This window comes from Panthera onca, chromosome F1, assembly GCF_046562875.1.
Source record: "Panthera onca isolate mPanOnc1 chromosome F1, mPanOnc1 haplotype 2, whole genome shotgun sequence".
Lineage (NCBI taxonomy): Eukaryota > Metazoa > Chordata > Mammalia > Carnivora > Felidae > Panthera > Panthera onca.
Genome location: NC_138355.1, coordinates 34,201,187 through 34,220,127, shown reverse-complemented (window position 1 = coordinate 34,220,127; position 18,941 = coordinate 34,201,187). Strand labels below are relative to the sequence as shown.

At 42.3% G+C, this 18,941-nt stretch overlaps 1 protein-coding gene and 1 long non-coding RNA gene across 5 annotated transcripts in view; one reads left to right on the top strand and one right to left on the bottom strand.

Annotated features, from left to right (window-relative positions):
- LOC132686241 (uncharacterized) overlaps nt 1-18,941 on the top strand; it is a 64,077-nt gene that overhangs the window by 19,807 nt on the left and 25,329 nt on the right. For 2 of the 4 annotated variants that reach the window (XR_013553260.2, XR_013553258.2), the window contains exons 2-3: nt 14,217-14,310; nt 14,897-14,968. This is a non-coding gene — a long non-coding RNA (uncharacterized LOC132686241). Of the gene's footprint in view, nt 1-7,201; nt 13,447-14,216; nt 14,311-14,896; nt 14,969-18,941 lie in introns of those variants that run through there. The other 2 variants (XR_013553259.2, XR_013553261.2) reach the window with 2 other exon arrangements.
- Nucleotides 1-18,941, bottom strand: part of LPGAT1 (lysophosphatidylglycerol acyltransferase 1) — a 110,509-nt gene that overhangs the window by 91,128 nt on the left and 440 nt on the right. The window lies entirely within an intron of this gene.

The following is an 18,941-nucleotide window of genomic DNA, read 5'->3' as shown; positions in this document are numbered from 1 at the left end:
AAAAACGGCACAAAGAACTCATATATGCTTTACAAAGATTCATCAATTTTTATTTTGCTACCTTTACACTATTACTCTCTTTTTTCCTCTATTTGTCTCTATCTAGAAAATTTTTCTCTAAATCATTTGATAGTGGGTTATATATCATACCTTTTTGACTCTTTAAAACTTCAGTGTGTATTTCCTAAAAAAAAGAATATTCTTGGGGCACCTGAGTGGCTCAGGTGGGTAAGCAACCGACTAAAGCTCAGGCCATGATCTCATGGTTCATGAATTTGAGCCCCACATCGGGCTCTCTGCTATTGGTACAGAGCTGGCTTGTATCCTCTGTCTCCCTCTCTCACTGCCCCTCCCCAACAGCTCTCTCAAAAATAAATAAACATAAAAAAAATTTTTTTTGATGTTCTCTCTACGTAAGCACTGGTCAGTTAACAAATTCAGGAAATTTAACATTGATAAGATACTTTTATCTAATATACAATCCATATTCCAATTTTATCAATTGCCTCAATATGCCTTTTATCACAACTTTTTCTCCCCATACAGGATCCACTCCAGGGGCCACATACATATTGTATTTAGTGTGACATCTCTTTTGTCTCCTTCCACCTGGAACAGTGCCTGAGCCCATCTTTGTTTTTTTATGACATTGACATTTTTAAGCCAATTATTTTACAGAATATCCCTTATTGTGGGTTTGACTGATGTTTTCTAGTGATTAGATTTGGGTTATGTATTTTTGGCTAGAATCCTACATAGCTGATGTGTCCTTTTCAGAATATCTCCTCTAGAGGAGATACATGATACCCATTTGCTTCTTATTGGTGAGATAGACCACACTTACAGTAGCCACCTTCTGTTCCAAAGAGGCTTCAGAACCTAAAGTGGTCAGAGAAGGGATCAGGACTTTTACTGTTCTGAATTTTCTGATTGTGGGTTTGTTAAAGGGCTTATCTGTCCATTGCCTAGGAACTTCAGAAGATCATATATTAAACACACTGCTGTTACATTCAAAACCAAATCCTATCTTTATGTTTAAACTTATACAGTTCCCTACCTCTCCTTTCCATTTCTTTGATTTTTGTTGTTGTTGTTGTTGTTGTTTGTTTAAGTAAGCTCTATGCCCAACTTGGGGCTTGAACTCACGACCCTGAGATCAAGAGCCACATGCTCTATCAACTGAGCCAGCCAGGCACTACTGCACCCATTTAACTCTGGATCATGACTTCTGTGTTAATGCAGGTAATCTATGTGATGTATCATTTAACATAACGGGACACACCCGTGCTGGTGATGGTAGTTTGAGGCTAGTAGAGATAACTTAGTTTCTTGCATCACACGTTTTACAATGACATATCAGCTTCCTCTTCGATGGTGTGCTTGAAAGTGCTCACTTATCCTTCCATTACCTCTAAAACACACTTAGGCATGACCTCTAACTGCTGTTTTACTCTATTACTTATGCTTTCATGTAAAAATCCCTGGGCTGCTCTCTCAGTATATCTACTTCATTGTAGACAATATAATTCTCTTGGCATGCATGCATGCATGCATTCCTTCATTAATTCATTCGTTCATTCTACAAGTAGTTTGAAGACTAAGAAAGACTATGCTTTAAGTCTTTAAAAAGCTGGCATTTCTTGAGACCAGCTCCACGTCAGTCACCACGAAGTGCCTCACAGCCAGAGAGGAATCTCTTTGTTGCTACCACTTTACGGACAAAGAAACAGAATTAAATAACTTACTTGACACCAAGCCACTAAAAAGTGATAGAACTAGGATTTAATCCTAGGTCTAATAAGCTCTAAACATACTGTATATGGGCACCACCAATAGAATTGCAATGGTAGGGGCGCCTGGGTGGCTCAGTCGGTTAAGTTTCCGACTTCAGCTCAGGTCATGATCTCACAGCTCGTGAGTTCGAGCCCCGCATCGGACTCTGTGCTGACAGCTCAGAGCCTGCAGCCTGCTTCAGATTCTGTCTCCGGCTCTCTCTGCCCCTCCCCAGCTTGTGCTCTTTCTCTCTGTCTCTAAAATAAATAAACATTAAAAATTGTTTTTAAATAAAAAAATTTTTTTTAAATGATAAAATTGCAATGGTAAAGATAGAATGAGCAAATGAAGTTCACAAATTTCAGAATGTCAGAATTAGGTATGCCTGTCAACATTGAAAGGGCAACTTCATGTCAGATGAGAGCATTACCTTCCAAAATGTCCAGGAAACTTAAGGAACTATTACCCCGCAGGACCCTTCAGGAGAAAACCAGAAGTATCATAAAAGATTCTTTTGAAAAATTTGAAAATAAAGTTGAAGTCTCAGTGTTCTTGCCCCGATCCCACCCACCCTCCTTCTTCCTTTCCCATAGGTTACTATTATTGTGTTTTTATACTTTGCATAAATGATGTCATTAAAAATATAAATAAATACAAATGGATGCAAAAATAGCATACTATATACAATAATGTACACTTGATGTTGCCACTAACCATGTTTTCAAGACCTAGCACTTCTTTTTTAAAAATTTTTTTTTTCCAACGTTTTTTATTTATTTTTGGGACAGAGAGAGACAGAGCATGAACGGGGGAGGGGCACAGAGAGAGGGAGACACAGAATCGGAAACAGGCTCCAGGCTCCGAGCCATCAGCCCAGAGCCCGACGCGGGGCTTGAACTCACGGACCGCGAGATCGTGACCTGGCGGAAGTCGGACGCTTAACCAACTGCGCCACCCAGGCGCCCCTCAAGACCTAGCACTTCTAGTAATCATGTAATCTAGTAATCATGTAATCTAGTAATCATCTAACACACAATGTCTAAATATACATTTTAAATGCACTTATTTTTTTATGTTTATTTATTTTGAGAGAGAGTGAGAGAGCATGCATGCGTGCAGGGGTGGGGCAGAGAGAGAGGGAGAGGGAGAATCCCAAGTAGGCTCCATGCTGTCAGCACAGAGCCCGACGTGGGGCTCAATCTCACAATCCATGAGATCATGACCTGACCTAAAATCGAGAGTCAGATGCTTAACCAACTTAGCCACCCAGGCGCCCCACTGAATTTATTTTAATGACCATATAGTATGTGTATACCATGTGGAATGAATTCTCACATTTATTTATGTGTTCTCCTAATGAAACATATTTGGCTTATAATGGGTTCTCAGGGAACCTAAGATTGATTGAAAAATGCCTTTAATGTTTGAGATTAGCATTGTGAATAAAGCCCTAAAAGCCAAAGAGGATAAAAGGTGTCTGGAGTTGCATTTAGCATTAGGAAGACCGTTTGGCTTGAGCCTTAAGGTTTCAAAAAGACACACCTTATTTCAATAACTACTATGTATTAGGAAACAAGAGACAAATGTAAAGGAGAAGCTATATTAAATACTAATTAATGTTATATGTATTCTCATATGTGCACATTGTCCTTTGTTTGTTTGTTTGTTTGTTTGTTTAATAAGCTTTATTTTTTAGAACAGGTTTAGGTTCACAGCAAAATTGAACCTATAACCTATAACCCCCCACCCCCTCACACATGCACAGCCTCCTACACTATTAATATCATGCACCAGAGTGGTACATTTGTTATAATCAATGAATGTATGCTGATACATCATTAATCATCCAAAGTCCATAGTTTATATTGGGGTTCACTTTTAGTGTTGTATATTCCATAGGTTTGTTTTTTTTTTTTTTTTGTTTTTTTTGTTTTTTTTTTTTTTGATCTCATTTTTATTTTTTTTTTTATTTTTTTTTTTTTTTATTCCATAGGTTTTGATAAATGTATGATGATACATATCCGCCACTGTGGTATCAGACAGAATAGTTTCACTGCCATAAAAATCCCCTGTTCTCTGCCTGTACATTCCTCCCTCTTCCCAAATCCTGGCATTCACTAATCTTTTTACTATGTCCATTGTTTTGCCTTTTCCAGAACGCCACATAATTGGAATCATACAGTATGTATGTAGCCTTTTCAGATTGGCTTCTTTCATTTAGTAATACCCATTTAAGTTTTCTCCATGTTTACATGACTTGATAGCTCATTTCTCTTTAAGTGCTGAATAATATTCCATAATTGTCTAGATGTACTACAGTTTGTTGATTCACCTACTGAAGGACATCGTGTGTCTTCCAAGTTAGGGCAATTATGAATAAAGTCTCTATAAATACCTGTGTGTAGGGTTTCCTGTGTACATACGTTTGCAACTGCTTTCAGTAAATACCAAGGAGCATGATCTCTGGATTGTATGGTGAGAATGTATTTAGTTTTAAGAAACTGTCAAACTGTCTTCCAAAGTGGCTGTGCCATTTTACATTCTTACCATCAGTGGATGAGAGTTTCTGTTTATCCCCATCCTCACCAGCGTTTGGTGCTGTCAGTGTTTTGGATTGTGGTACCTCTGATAGGTATTAGTGGCTGTCATTGTTTTAGTTTGCAAATCCATAATGCACATGATATTTAGTATATTTTCATATGCTTACTAACATCTGCATATCTACTTTGGTGAGATATCTGCTCCAGTCTTTTGCCCAATTTTTAATTTGGTTGTTTGTTTTCTTTTTGCTGAGTTTTAAAGTTCTTTGCATATTTTGGGTAGCAATCTTTTATCAGATGTGTTGTTTATAAATATTTTCTCCCAGTCTGGCTTGTCTTCTCTTTCTCTTTACATTGTCATTCACAGAGCATGAGTTTTTAGTTTTAAACATTAAAAAAAAATTTTTTTAATGTTTTTATTTTTATTTTTGAGACAGAGAGACAGAGCATGAGCAAGGGAGGGGCAGTGAGAGAGGGAGACACAGAATCCAAAGCAGGCTCCAGGCTCTGAGCTGTCAGCACAGAGCCTGAGGTGGGGCTCTAACTCACAGACTGTGAGATCATGACCTGAGCTGAAGGCGGATGCTTAACTGACTAAGCCACCCAGGCACCCTGAGTTTTTAGTTTTAATGAGGTCCAGCGTATCAATTATTTTTTCAGGGATGGTGCCTTTGTGTTGTACCTAAAAAGTCATCGCCAAACCCAAGGTCATCTGGATTTTTTTTCCTATGTTATCTTCTAGAAATTTTATAACTTTGTGTTATACATATAGGTCTTCGATCTATTTTGAATTAATTTTTGTGAAGGGTGTAAGGTCTGTGTCTAGATTCACTTTTCTGTACCTAGATGTTCTGTTGTTCCACATTTATGGAAGAGACTATCTTTGTTCCATTGCATTGTCTTTATTCCTTTGTCAAAGATCAATGTATGTCTACTTGTATAGGGTGTCTATTTTGCTTCATTGATCTATCTCACTATTCTTTTACCAATACCACATTGTCTTGATTACTATAGCTTTATCATAAGCCTTGAAGTTGAGTAGTGCCAGTCTTCTGACTTTCTTCTTCTCCTTCAATATTGGGTTGATTATTCTGGGTCTTTTGCCTCTCTACATAAACTTTAGATTCAGATTGTTGATATTCATAAGATAACTTGCTGAGATTTTGATTGGGATTTTTTTTCTTGTCTAATTGCTTTGGCTAGGACTTCCTCTCTACTAAGCCACTTATCATCACCTATCCACTTTCCATCAACAATAAAATGTTGTTGACAACCCTCATTTGCTGTGGTCCCCATTCTTTTCTTTTTCTTTGTGGATTTGTATCTTTTTTAAATCCCCCCCTTAACATTTTAGTGATATTTCAGAAGAAACAGAAATAAATAAATATGATTAATTCGTTAGGTTACCCAGAAGTGTATTTATTTTTCATATATCATCACTTTAAAAATTATGGCTAAGGGACCAAAAAAGCTGCAAGCTGTAGGGCTTCTTTCAACTTTTAGGTAGGTCTGATAGCTACAATCTTCATAAACTCTTCCTAGAGACAGAATCCCAAATGAATAATAGGTCTGACACAATATCCACATTTTCACATTTTTATGTACAAACACAAATTAGTGGATGATTATGTGCTTTGCAAAAGGATTTACTATGGGACATAGTTAGCTCCCCTAGGATATCTAGAGTAAAATTTTATGTGCAAAATCTCAATTTATAGCTAATGAGAATATAATCATTATATATAATATAGTGTACTTCTATCTTTCTGCTAGCCATGTCACTAAGCGTATTCTTTAATTTGGAAGCTGGAGTTTAGTAAATGGCGCCAACATTTAAATCACATTCTTATAGACTCACAAAGAAGTGGAAACTGTAAAGAAGAGGACACACAGAGAGAAAACAGGCTTTGAGAAGGATTGGACAACAAGGTAGGATGACAGCCACAGGTGACAGAAGGCCATCTGAGTACCTGTACCTGCGGAAAGGTACCACCAAGATAATGTAAAAACAATGCTGAGTTCTCACTCATTGTAATGGAGATGGTAATGGAGAGATTAAGGGCAGGGAGGTGGGAGGTTGGAGCAAACAACTGTTGCAGACATGAACCTAGTGTCAAGGGCATGACTGTTGTGAAACCAAGAGTTTCCAAGTTATAAGATGTACTGGCTTTGAATAATGGGTTGTGTATCAAGAGTGTTCTAAATTAACAATAACGGCCAAGAGAGGCGACCTAGAGAATTGAAAGGGAAAAAAAGTAAAGAAAAAAGACTCAGTGAGGATCAGAAGGAAGGAATCTTTCCAGGTCGATTTCAGAATGTCAAAAATATTGATATTCCAAAAGAGGGGGAGAGGGAAGACATGTGGCCTAATTAACAAGGAAACAGTATATGTGATGACATCAGGGACAAACCAAACAAAAACATAGTGAAGAGGGCCTCATAAAGCATTAATATAATAACCAACGTATATTCAGCATTTACTACATAAGAAGCACAATGCTAAATATCATAGCATTATCACATTTAATCTTCACAGCAGCGCTATGAAGTAAGAACTATTGCCTGATTGATAGATGAGGAAACTGAGGTTTTGTAACTTTAAATACTTGCTCACGGTCTCATGAACTCAAGTCTGCCTGGCTCAAAGTTGGAGCATGTGTTTCTAATTCATAGCATCAGTAATAATTACTATTTCATAAATATCACTTATGTGTCAGGCACATTATATACTTATCTTTATTCCTCACTTCAGCTCTGAAGTAGATTTAAATAATCATGAAGTTTTAATAAGGTATCATGCCTTATTAAATATTAATGGTAGCCTTAAACCAGTCCTGTGAGGTAACTGTACAGATATTTATAGGATATTATCTTATCAATTATTAATAATATTTTGATGGAGATTTACATTCAAAAGTATGAAAAGCTGATATTGAATTCCCTCAAAAGCAAACCACCTTTAGCCTCTGTGTCCTCCTCCTCCTCCTCTTCCTCCCCAGTTCCTAGCACATCTTAGCTTACTCCTGTACCCAGTTCTAGCTGCTGCTCCTCACACCCAGGCTGGAGCCCATCCTAACTGAGGCCGGGAGTCTGTCTTAGTTTATTCCAGCTGCTATAACAGAGTACCATAACAGGGAAGTCCAAGATCAAGGTGCCAGCAGACTCAGTGTCTGGTGAGAGCCTGCTTCCTGGTTCGTTGAAAAGCCATCTTTTCCCTGTGTCCTCACAGTGATGGGCAAGGTTGCTCTCTGGGATCTCTTTTATAAGAGCACTAATCCCATTTGTGAGAGTGGAGCCTAGAACCTCCCAAAGGTTCCACCTCCTAATACCGTCACATTAGGAATTTAGGATTTCAACATGAATTTGAGGGGTGGGGGGTGGGGAAGGACACAAACATTCAGTACATAGCAGGTTTCGGTATTTACAGGCTTAGCCTGTCCCCATAACCTCATCTCATGGAGTTCAGAAGTAAGTCTAGTCTCTAACACCTGGAGTCGGACTCCCTAATTATGGCTGCTGGGTAACCACTGCCCTGTTTCTTTAGTTTCTGGGAAGACCTGGGATTCAGTGTTCCTGAGGAATGCACAGAGGGTGATCGTGTTGATCTGTGAGGCACATGTCTCACTGCTTGGCCCTCAGCACACCTAGTCCTGAATTTTGACACGTATCCTGACCAGGACCTCGGTGCTGAGGCTGCAAATCAAAGGTCAGTGGGTTGGAACTATGCATTTCATGGCCAGGGTCACTGTTCTCCAGACTTTGAGTTGTTTTTTGCTGCAATCTCAATTTCATTTAGCTGTACTCCCTGCCCACCTCCAACCTACCTTCCAGTGCCAAGTTTTCTGAAATTGTGATTAAGGTAACTAGGCCTCATGGGCTTTGTGCCTTCTCTGCCCAGCCGGGCCCCTATCCAAAGCAGTATGCTGCAGCAAGGAAAGACCTGGAGACAGATTTTCCATAGCACTTGCTCAAGATGCTTAAACTTGAGGGTGTCTGTTAGCAGTGGGAGGTGTAGAGTATTCTAGGTGGGGAGAGAAAGCAGGTTGTCATAGAGAATTTTTTGCTGGTAACTTGTCTACTGTGATCTCAAAAGAAAGGTGTATGGGGCGGGGGGCTGGGTGGCTCAGTCGGTTAAGCGTCCAACTCTTGATTTTGGCTCATGATCTCATGGTTCGTGGATTTGAGCCCTGAACTAAGTGCAGGGCCTTCTTGAGATTCTCTCTCTCCCTCTCTCTCTTCCCCTTCCCTGCTCGTGCACGCGCATGTGTGTGTACTCTTTCTCTCTCAAAATAAATAAATGAATAGACTCAAATAAAAAAAAAAGAAAGGGATATGAATCTCCAAGACACAAGTATTTTGTTGTAAATTATTTACTCATTCTAAATGAATATTCACTTCCAGATCTAATTTTTAAATTTTTATTATTTTTCTAAAAGAAGGGCCCCCAAATTTTATAAGCTTCAAGCCCACAAAACCTGGATCTGCCTTTGGGAAGACTCATACCCAAGCCTCATCTCCAGAGACTGTGATTTCATTGATCTGGGGCAGTAGATCTCAGCTGAGGTAAAATTATCCCGCCATGTGGATATCTAGCAATGTCTAGAGACATTTTTGGTTATCACAACTGAGAATGGGGGAGGTTTGCTATTGGCATTAACAGATAAATGCCAGAGATGCTGCTAAAGATCCTACAAGGACAGGACCGCTCCACAACAAAAAATTATCTGACCAAAAATGTCAATGGTGTTGCTCTGAGCATTGGCGTTCTTCAAAATCTTCCCAATTAATTTGAATATGCAAATGGGGTTGAGAACAACAGTTCTAGAGATAACAATAGCTAACCTTTATTACTGAGTACTGTGTGCCAGCCACTGTTCTAAATGAATTAACTTATTTAGTCTCTGGAGTAAGCCTATGAAATAAGTACTATTACTATTCCCATTTTACAGCTGTGGAAACTGAGGTACAAATATTAAAAACACATCCTAAAATTCAATCCCAGACAGTTGGGTTCCAAAGTCTGAGCAGTTGACTAGTATTGCACACCTGAGCCTCCTTGACTGACTTATTTCATCCAGCTAGAGATCTCTAGGGGAAAGGGAGGGAGAGTGCCTGGTGGCTCCCATAGCCATAATCCTGCCTACCCCCAACACTCAGAAATGAAAAGGAGAAAAGGTCTCAAAGTAGATACAGCTGAGGAGGCAGGGGGTGGGGGCGGTCTAGATCCACTCTGAAGTTTATGTCAACGGAGAGCAGTTGGGGGTATGGGTATTTGTTCCAGTTTCTCACATATGCCTGTGCCTTGTTCAATTTGATGAAATTTCTTAAAATGAAAGTTTAATCTAGATATGGTAGACCCTTGCTCGGGTACGAAAAAAAAAGGTGCCTTGGCCCATTAGACGGTAAATAAGTAATAGTAATTGTTGCTCCCATCACCATCTCTTGTACAGTAATGAGCTGTGTGGCAGTGTACCTTTCACAGATGGCCATATTTAATTGAAAGCCGGGCCCACCAGCTGCCAGAAATGCTGGCTACCAGACTGGGAAAAGGGCTGCCAAATGAGAGGACTGCAGACAAGTTCTGTGGCAAAATGGTAGAAATATATAACGTGAAATGACTCTCTCTTTATTCACTGTTACAAAATGCTCAAGCAGAAAAGGAAAGTACCAGCACACTTGGACATTGTCGTTGAATTCCATAACACCGGCATGATGAAGACAGCTGCTGCCTTCAGGGCAGGGGCTGTGGTGGGGATAAGGCAAAAATGCAAGCATTTCTAAAATAAAACGGGCTATGGAAAGAGGGCTAGCCCATGCTTGGAAGAGAACGCCAAGCCCCACATGGGAACTACAGTGATGGCCAACTCCTTGATTTCAGCCCAGTGAGACCCTGAGCAGAGGATCTAATTGTGCCATGTTTGGACTTGTGATTTATAGAGACTGTGAGATAATAAATCTGCATCGTTGTGAACTGCTAAGTTTGTGATAATTTTATACACAATAATAGGAAACAAATACAATGCATTCTGATGGTTGATTTTTCAACGCCAAACCAACTTTACATTCCTGGGATGAGCCCTATTTGGTCATGATGTGTTGTCCTTTTATATACTGTTAGATTTGATTTGCTAAAATTTTGGTCAGAATTGTTTATATCTGTTTATGAGAGACATGGCTTGAAGTGAAAGTGAGAAGAAATTTGAAAGAGGAAGAAATGGAAGTAAGCTGAGAAAGGAAGACATGACAGATGGGAGAACAATGAGCAGAGGTGGGAAAATGTCGGAATAGGTTTTGAAAACAGTCCAGCAATTCATCTGGCTGGATAGCCACATACAGGAAGTCAAGTGGTGGGGAATGCAGCTGGAAACCTAGGGAAGAGAATGCACGCTTAATTTGGGAGATGAAGTCAAAAGCCGCTGAAAGTCATTGTTGGACATAACGGGATGAGCGAGCCAGAAGCAGTGTGTCATTTGAAGTGTACCAAACAGAACCTGGAGAGCAGTAGGGAGGCCCTTGCAATCGTCTGGTTAGAGGTCACTAGAGCCTAAGCCTGCACGTGGTCAGGGGGAGGAGAGGAAGCAAGGGACAGAGGAGGAGATCCAGCCCAGATGTTAGATTATCTCCACCTCCTCTTTGGACACCTGAAGAACACTAGCAGGACTTATTCTATCAACTGGTGATTGGAACCGAGTGCTAAAGGCAAATCTGAAAACTACTGGTCGTCTGCAGGTTCAGCTCCCTGTGTTCCCGCTGGATCCAGGCCTGGCTGGTTGGCCCCAGACAGTACACAGCTATTAGCGGGGCACAGGAGGCCCAGCCCAGAAGGACTCCAAGCATCTGGTTTGAGTCTGATGTCTACTCTGGGATGGGAGGTGGTTCAGCTTAACAAAGGAAACGTGGGAGAGGGCCAAGGGGGTTCAGGGAGCAGAACTGTGCTCACTCAGTAGGGGCTTGAGGCATCTCTTTTGGGTTTGTGGTCTCAGTGCAGGATCAGAAGCAGAAGCTGACAGGAAGGACCTTCCTGGAAGGAGCCATTGCCAGACCAGGAGCTTATCCCACCACAGAGGTTAGAAGGGAACGGAGAAGGCTTGAGGAAACATGGCATGTTGGACATTTATTCTTGGTCCTTTGCCTCACACCGGCTCCCCAGGTGTGTGAGAGGCCCTATATTCTTGAGTACACCGGGCAGTCGCCCACAATGTCCTCCTGGGAGTTGCCCCTCTAAATTCATTCTTCCTCCAAGAAGACAGCTTTTACTTTCACAGCAGAGGCAGGTGGCTCTAATGAGATGCTGGCATTCCCTGGGAGAGGATTAGTACGTCAGCGTACCTGACCATCTTGACAGGGGCACGGATATCTCTGGGAAGAGATAACGTAGTGCATGGGACGGACTGATGAGGGGAGGAGAGACTACATCTGAGACACTGGGCCAAGGAAGTGAGGATGGGTGTCGTGAGAGCACTGGGGTGGGTGGCATTGGCAACAGAAGGAGCCCCCAGTTCACAGCTTCGCTCCAGCCTCACCCTGTAGCTTCGTACAACTCTCCTCCACGTTCCCTTCTGTGGTGGCTTTCAATTAGGTCCACTAATTCTTTGATCAACCACCATTCAGTCGGCGAAGGGGGTTTGATTCTCTTCCCCTTGGTTATGGGCCAAACTTAGTGACTACTAATGGACAGAGTATGGCAAAAATAACTGTGTTACTTCCAGAACTAAGTCATATGGCTTTCCTCTTGGTTGCTCTCTCTTGGATCCTTTGCTCTGGGGGAAGCCAGCTGCCATGTCACGAGGAGAGGTCCACGTGTCATGGAGCAGGGACCTCCTGCCAACAGCTCTGTGAGTTCAGCCACCGTACGAGTGTATCCTCCAACCCCAGGCAAGCCTTAAAATGACTGCAGCCCCTGCTGACACCGGACTAACCCTGAGTAGAACCCTCCTGCTAAGCTGCTCTCAAATTCCTGACCTAAAGAAACTGAGATAATATGCATTTGTTATTTTAAGCCACTGAACGTTGTAGTAACTTGTTATTCAGCAAGAGATAACTGTTATACCTTCCAGTATACAGTCTCAATCAGCTGCTTCAGCAAATATGATTCAGTGGCCCTTAGCATGGAAAGGCCTAGCAAATAAAGATTATTGCGTAAGACCAATCTCTGTATTTTACACAGTTAAGGAAAACGAGACCCTATCTGGAATAGGGGCTAGAGTGCTTTGCTTTGTTTAATTTTGCCTACTTGAAGTAATACTTTTGAACTGTGACATGGAAAGTTGTATGTTGGAGTATACAGATTTATGCACAGCCTGAGACAGAATTCATTATTCGGCTTATAAACACCAGCTTTTGGCCTTGCCTATGATGGAGAATTTAAAGGGGCATAACACCAGAATTATAAAGTGCGCCATGAGACATGCTGACTGGGGAGTAAATCCATGGAAAAGCTGTTTCCGTTAGCCTGGAGGTGTCTCAACGAGAGGATAAATCTCAAAACTGGTAACAATCCCCACTGACTCGCCAGGGTGGAGCAGTGTATCCTTTCTCCATCTATTCTGATCCCAGGAAGGTGGCTCTAGGTCCACTGACCTGACCCCCCACCCCGCCTGAAGAAGGGAAGAACAGTCTGGCTTGATAGGAACGAAAACGAGTGAAAATGGAAGGCACAGTCTGAGGAAAGTGCCGTCTAGCTCAGAATTCTCGGATGACCTGGACCAAACAGGGATAGCTAGGGCGGGATAATCAAGTCCATCAGGGCAGTCCGTGGACATATCTGAGAGGTCCCTGAGGGCAGCCCTCACCAGTGCTGTCAGAGGCTTCCTAACCTGAGCCCGTTGAACGTTGGAGCTAGAAGCGATTGAGAATTAGGACAGCAGCTCCGAAAGTGCTGGGGAAGGAGGCAATTGCGGACATCTCTTCTCTCACCTGCTCTCTTCTCCTTCCCCAGCAGCTGGGAGCATGCAAGTCCATCACCTCTGCTCTTCTAAGGCAAGGGTAGGAGGCTGGCACAGACCCAGAGACCTCAACTTCCTCAGGCAGCTTTCCCTTTTCCCTGTTTCAGATGTGATCCCTCCACCTTCTGAGAGCTCACTCTACTGCACCTGTACCTGCCTTCTAGCACCATGGTGTCACATCACACTTGGTATTTTTTTTTTTGTTGTTCGTTTATTTATTTAAGTAATCTCTACACCCTACGTGGGCCTCCAACTCATGACCCTGAGATCAAGAGCCACATGCTTCTCCACCTGAGCCAGCCAGGCGCCCGCCGGATTTTGTGTTACTGTGTTATATTCCCTCATAGCGGATACTGTGGTGTGCCACCCAGATCCCCACCTCCGGGGCTGAGGAACAAATCCCCCCAACTTCTGGGGAGGTCGCCTGCCGAAAGCTCATCGCTGAGTCCCTCCCCAGGAATTTCCCTCCCCCGAAGGGAACCGTCTTGCCCAAGTATTCTCCCTCCCAGGAGGGGGAGGCCCACACCCAATGACATTCTACAAAGGCACATCTCCCTTGCCTCAATTCTGGACCTCTCTGAAGGGCCTTCTCACTTCAGAGCTTCCTATGGAATCACATTCCACTTCAGCTCCCTCTTCTAAGTGATTTTTAGTGGCAGTGCCTATAGCCTTATTGGAGCTGTATTTCTGCTCTAATGGGTCCCAGTCAACTTTCCCAGCAAGAGGTTGTGAGGCAGGTCCTCCAGTGGGTTGGCATTTTACTCTTCCAGCAACCTTCTGCTCTGCTTGATCAGCCTTGTAGCCACCCCTCCCCTCCCCCCACCATGTTATAGCCGCCTTCCTAACCCCCTGGGGAATACCAGAGGACATCTGCGGCATTGGGTTCTAGATTACACAAATCCAGGAGGTCAAAGTTCTTAGCTGGGCTCCTTGTTAACATTTATTTTTGTATATCCAGAATCTAGCACCAAGTCTGGCTCGAAAATGTTTGCATGAAAGAATGAATGGACGAAATGATGACTCTCACTCGCTGGGATGGTGAAAGCCCACAGGTGGGTTAATCTGGCAAGCATGTGCCTTTGGTCATTCTCTGCAGACAAGAAGCATCAGCCTGAGATCCTTAATTCTTCACCCAGAGCACAGCGACCTTTATAGATTTTTCTCTCCTGTACTTTTTCCCTTTCAAATGCAAACACCAACACCATGCTTCCAGGAGCAGAGGATTCCTACCCTGAATGACTCTATTATGTTTGAGCCCCACATCGGCACTAGAGCAGGTCACACAGAGCCCTCCCATTCTCCCAGGTGGGCCCTGCCCCCACCCCTGGGGTTTAGTTCCCATCAAAACCTCCCAGGAAAGGCCCATCTTCACCCCCAGTGCGGGCACTCTCTAAGCCAGGCTCGGCTGACAAAGGCCCCTCAGTTTTCCCTTTCCTAACCAAAGTGTCTAGGGTGACAACACCCACTCTCCACCCCAGCCCCAGGGGAATTCATTCCATATTCAGTTACGTTCGTATATTCATCAGATGAGACTCCTGTTCTGTAAATCCAGGAGATATTCATTTTTTTGATTGATTTAAAGTGACTGCCTATCTCTTCTCTGCTTAACTGATTTTAATTTCATTTCTTTTATTTCAGATCCATGATGCCCTCCTCGTGGCTAATCTCACTGTTAACTTCTCGTTTCCTCTGGGGCTCCCAAAACAGTATGTAAGGATGGCTTTCCTTTTAAATGCTCAGTACTATTGACTGCTCACGGGGCACAGCCTAGGCTACAAGGTAGCTAGCGAGCCACTGCTTTTTTTTTGTTGGTTTCAGCTTTATTGAGATATGGTTGAAATACAACATTGGAAGTTTAGGGTGCACAGTGAGATGATTTGATACATGTAAATACTGTGACGTGATTACCACGAGATTAGTTAACTCATCTATCACCGGACACTATCGCCATTTTGTTGTTATGTTTGTAGTAAGAACATTTAAGATTTGGTCTCCTAGCAACTTTCAAATATAGAATACAGTTTTGTTAACTAGAGTCACAATGCCATACAGTAGGTTTCCAGAACTTCTTCATCTCATGGCTAAAAGTTTGTGCCCTGACCTACATTTTCCCCATTCCCCAGCACCCCCACCATCGTACTCTGTTTCCATGAGTTTGGCTTTTTAGGATTCTACATATAAATGAAAATATGCGGTATTTGTCTTTCTCTGTCTAGATTATTGCACTTAGCATAACACCCTCTAGGTTCATCCGGGTCACAAATGGCAAGATTTCCTTCTTTTTTATAACTGAGTGATATTTCAGTGTGTGTGTGTGTGTGTGTATGTGTGTATACAGTATCTTATTTATCCATTCATCCATAGACACTTAAAGCTGTTTTCATATCCTAGCTGTTGTTTTTTTAAGCTCTTTAAAACATTTTTTTCTGTTTATGTATTTTTGAGAGTGAGAGAGAGCGTGCATGCGTGCATGAGTAGGGGAGGGGCAGAGAGCAGGCTCCAGGCTCCACGCTGTCATCACAGAGCCCAACGCAGGGCTTGAACTCACAAACCGAGAGATCACCACCTGAGCCAAAGCCGGACACTTTGCCAACTGAGCCATTCAGGTGCCCCTCATAACCTGGCTATTATAAATAAAGCTACAATGAACATGAGAGAGAAGATATCTCTTCAACATAGTGATTTCATCTCCTTTGGATATATACCCAGAAGTAGGATGGCTGGTCGATATGATATGGTACTTCTATTTTTAATTTCTTGAGGAGGCTTCATATTGCTTTCCATAGTGGTGGCACCAAGTAACATTCTCACCAACAGTGCTCCCTTTCCTCCAGATCCTCACCAGCACTTGCTATCCTAGTGAGCCAATTCTGATCCTTCTCTGCCCTTCCCTTTTCCCCAGTTACTGGCTCATTCAATAATCAAGTATGGAGCACCCACCAAGGTTCAGGTTCAGAGCCATCTGCTTGGGATACAGGATACATATGTCTTGGTGGACCCTACCTTCAAGAACCCACAGTGAGGGAGGCATGGAAGTGTGATGTGGTCAGGGCAATGAGGGAACAACCCATTTAAGAGGATGGAAGAGGATAGTGACCTTGGGAGGTTTCCTAAGGGAGGAGATACCCATTTGTCATAAAAGATTAGTAGGTGATGGCCTCATGGAGAGGAGAAGATGTGAATATCCATTTATGATTCGATCACTAAGTGTGTTTTGGGACCTGCCACCTACCAGGCAAAGTTCTAGGTGCTGGAGAGATGGCAATGAACAAAATAGAAAGTTCACACTCCTGGGAAGAAACAGACAATAAGCAACATAAATAAGTAAAATATATACTATGTCATAAGGTGATAAGAGTTATATAGAGGAAAATAAATCAGGGAAGGGGATTTAAGTATGCATGTGTGTAAGGGGGTGACTTTTAAAAATGGTAGTTTTGGGGCACTTGGGTGGCTCAGTTAGTTAAGCATCCTAATTCTTGATTTTGACTCAGGTCATGATTTGAAGTTCGTGGGTCTAAGCCCTGCATTGGGCCCCACACTGACAGCATGGAGCCTGCTTGGGATCCTCTCTCCCTCTCTCTCTGTCCCCCTCCCCCAAAATACATAAATAAACTTCAAACAAAATGGTAGTTTAAAATACGGTAGCTAGGGAATGCTACTCTATTTTTACCAATCCCTTTTGTCTTCATGGTGGTTTAAACTATTTGCAAAGTGCTCTTACATCTATTAGCTTATTCAGTTCTGAAAATAATCCCACAAAGGGGTAGGAAAAATTGGTCTCCTTGTCTCTGTTGCTCCCTGTATTTGTTTGCTAGGGCTGCTGTAAAAAGCACCACTTAGTGGCTTAAACAATAGAAATGTACTTTCTTATAGCTTTGGAGGCTGGAAGTCCGAGGTCACGGTGTGGGCTGGGTTGGCTCCTTCTGGGAGCTATGAGGGAAGCACTGCTCTGGGCCTCTCCCTTTGGCTTGTACATGGCTGCTTTCCTCTTGTATCTCTTAACCTAGTTGTCCCTCTATTTGTGTCTCTGTGTCCAGATTTCTTGTTGCTATGATGACTCCAGTCATATAGGATCAGGTCCCACCCTAATGCCCTGATTTCGACTTGATTACCTCTTTAAAGGCCCTATCTCCAAATCAGGCTACATTCTGAAGGACTGTGGGGTTAAGATCCAACATGTGAATTGTGGTGGAGGTAGGAGGTGAGGGACACAGGTCAACCCATATCACTCCTCAAATTACTGACCTTTGCATTTCACAAGATACATGGAAGCTCTTATCGAGCTGGTTAGCTCGAGGCTAGAGGTACAAGACAGCCTACGCTATGCATGATCACTCTCAATTCATAAGCCTACTTACCTAAGACCATTTATCCAGGAGTGAAGTCACTTTACATGAAGGGTTCTACTTGACTCATTTGGAAAGCCAAAAAAAAATTTTTTTAAAGGACCCAACAGATCTAGGTTGAATTAGATTTTGATTCCGGGATCAGCCACCTCTTTTAACTCTGAGTAACCCTGAAAAATCCAGACTAAGCAGGGCCTTGAGTGAGCTGCTAAAGCTAAGAAAGCCAGCAGAAAGAACAAGAGAGAAAGGACTGATTAAAAGGGATATGAACCCAAGAAGGAAGGAGAATATTGAACAAAGGGGAAGTAAAGAGGTCAGGGAGCTGCAAACCCTCTGGTCACGTCAGAAATTATACCTCTTCGCTGGAGATTAAGTAACATACGCAAATGTATTTTGAAAGGTTGAAAGTGTTACAATTGTAAGGCATTCTCTTCTGAGGTAGAAAAACAGGGCATTGTCCCCTCTGGAGACTGGTACAGCCAGATTTTTCTGGCAGACTGCCTCCTAGTCTTGCCTTCATTTAATTTCTTCATCACAAATAGAATATCATAAATCTGGGAGTTTCCAGCATCCCTCGTCATTGCTTTGAGGAGGTTGCTCTTTTTAATTAACAAGTGTGAAAATTTCCAAGTCACGCTGACCTCCATGCTAACTTAACTGGGAGTGTCAGGTTGGAACACTCTGCTTTCTCCTGAGGTCCTGGCTTAACTCTTACTGTAGAAGTCAAGGGAGTTGGAATTAATGTCCCTGGCTCTCATATCTCAGAGATATGTCTAAGACCCCGGCAAATAGCAATTAGCTGTGTTGCAGAGCCTTGCTCCCAGTGATTCTCAAAAGCAACCCAAGGCACACCTGATGGACCTCAAACTGACCTGAGAAAGTTCACCTTCTCGTTAGTCCTTTGGGACAAACTATTTATAAATGCATATGATTGCTTTTATGTACATCTAAGACCTACTTAGTAATAGCATGCTAAGTGAATTATGAAAGGTTAATCTAATTTGGAATTCATAAACCAGAATCAACGAGCTACTAAATTCTATTGAGGATTCTAATTTAATATTCCACCAAGAAGTCTGGCTTTCAGAGAAAGTTCTGGTGGACCCTTGCCCACTTCCTCTGGATGGCGCTTTGTCATTACTCCATACTGCCCTGTGTGAGTTGAGGTCTTCAAATGCTGCCATTCTTGCTTCTAATTATAATTACTGTTAACTTTGCTTCATCATTATCAAGTTAGTTGTGATGTGTTTGGTTAAAGCGACTAGCGTTGCATAGTTGTTTCAACTGTATTTTTTGGCTTTTAATTTTCCAGTAATTAGACTCAAAGACCATCA